We start from the raw sequence: 2,370 nt of genomic DNA on the forward strand, positions 1-2,370 counted from the left end.
TCATGTACGCTGGAACGGAAGAGACAGATTGTTTGGTAGTGAATATCAATCAGAGCAAAGTGGCCGCCACTTCACAGGTGGATCAAGTTCTGATCTGCGACATTTTTTTTTACAGGAAGAAAGAACCACCGCCGATTTGAAAGAATTTTTGAGAAGACGGTCTGAATATCACAACAGTTACAGCTCGGTAACTTTATGGAAGGGGACTGCAAGGTGGAGGCTAAATGGTAGCGTCTACAATTAGGAATGTGCGTGAGATTTGCTGCAGGATCAAGTGCCATGGCCATGGTAATTTATCTACCGGGCGTGGATGGAATATACTTACAGCTGCCCACTGATCCATACCCTCAGAATGAATGGCGCACCGTGCGTAGGGCTTGTATTATAAGTGAATTTATATAATATAATATATATATATAATATATATATTATAATATATATATATATAAAATACACATATACATATATGTATATATAATATATTATATATATATATATAATATATAAACTATACAATACATATATATATACATATACATATACATATACATGTATATATACATACATTATATATATATATATATTATATAATATATATATATATAACATATATATATATATATATACATTTATATATATATATATATAGTATTATAATATATATATATATATATAATATATATATGGTGTGTGTGTGTTGTGTGTGTGTTGTATGTATACATATATAATATATATATTTTAATATATATAATATATATAATATATATATAAATATATGTGTGTGTGTGTATATATATGTATGTATATATATATATATATATAATATATATATATATAAATATATATATATAATATATATATATGTATAATATATATACATATATATACAATATATAATATATATATATATATATATTATATATATATTATATATCTCCCCTCTCTCTCTCTCTCTCTCTTCTCTCTCTCTATCTATCTCTCTTCTCTCATCTCCCTCTCTCTCTCTCCCATCTCTCTCCTATCTCTCTCCCTCTCTCTCTCTCTCTCTCTCTCTCTTTCTCTCTCTCTTCGGTCGCCTCTTCCTCTCTTTCTCCTCTTCTCTCTCTTCTCTCTGACCTCTCTCTTCCTCTCCATCTCTCTCCCTCTCTCTCTCTTTCTCTCTCTCCTCTCGCTCTCTCTCTTTCTCTCTCTTTCTCTCTGACTCTCTTCCTCTCTATCTCTCTCTCTCTCCCTCTCTCTCTCTCTCTCTTCTCTTTCTCTCTGGACTCTCTCTCATCTTCTCTCTCTCTCTTCTCTCTCTCCTCTCTCTCTCATCTGACTCTCCTATCTTTCTCCTGACTCCTCCTCCCCCTCTCTCTCTCTCTCTCTCTCTCTCTCTCTCTCTCTCTCTGACTCATCTCTCTCCCTCTCCTCTCTCCCTCTCCCTCTCTCCTCACGTTCTGACTCCTCCTATCTCTCTCCCTCTCTACTCTCTCCCTCTCTGACTCTCCTATCTCTCTCTCCCTCTCTCTCGTCTGACTCTACTGACTCTCCTCTCCCTCTCTCCTCTCTCTCTCTCTCTCAACTCTGACTCTTATATCTCTCCCCGCTCTCGCTCTCACTCTGACTCTTCTCTCTGACTCCTCAACCTCTCTCTCCCTCTCTCTGACTCTCCTATCTCTCCTCCCTCTCTCTCGGACTCTTTATATCCTCTGACTTCCCGCTAGCTCTCTCCCTCTCGGACTCTTTCTATCTCTCCCCCTCTCTCATCTCTGTCTCTCGGACTGACTCACCTATCTCTCTCCCTCTCTCTCTCTCTCTTCTGACTCTCCTATCTCTCTCCTCTCTCTTCTCCCTCTCTCTGACTCTCTCTGACTCTCTCTATCCCCCTCCCTCTCTCTCTCTCCCTGACTCTCTATTATGTCCCTCTCTCTCTCTCTCTCTGACCCTCCTCTCTCTCCCCTCTCTCTGACTCTCCGATCTCTCTTTTCTGACTATCCTATCTCTCTCCCTCTCTCTCTCTCTCTCTCTGCCTCTCCTTCCTCTCTCTCTCCCTCTCTCCGACTCTCCTCTCTCTCTCCCTCTCTCTCTCTCTCTCTCTGACTCTCCTATCTCTCTCCCTCTCTCTCTCTTCTCTGATATCCTATCTCTCCCCTCTCCCTCTCCCTCTCTTTCTTTCTGACTAATCCCTCTTCTCTCCTCTCTCTCTCTCGCTCTCTGACTCTCCTACTCTCTCCCTCTTCTCTCCCTCTCTCTCTCCTCTCTCTCTGGACTCTCTCTCTTCCCTCTCTCTCTCTCTGACTCTCTCTCCCTCCCTCTCTCTCTCCCCTCTCTCTCTCTCTGACTCTCTATCTCCTCTCCTCTCTTTCTCTCTCCTCCTCTCTCTCTATC

Source organism: Penaeus japonicus, unplaced genomic scaffold, assembly GCF_977035675.1.
Source record: "Penaeus japonicus unplaced genomic scaffold, GWHDUDI00000001_assembly GWHDUDI00000018, whole genome shotgun sequence".
In the NCBI taxonomy this organism is placed as follows: domain Eukaryota; kingdom Metazoa; phylum Arthropoda; class Malacostraca; order Decapoda; family Penaeidae; genus Penaeus; species Penaeus japonicus.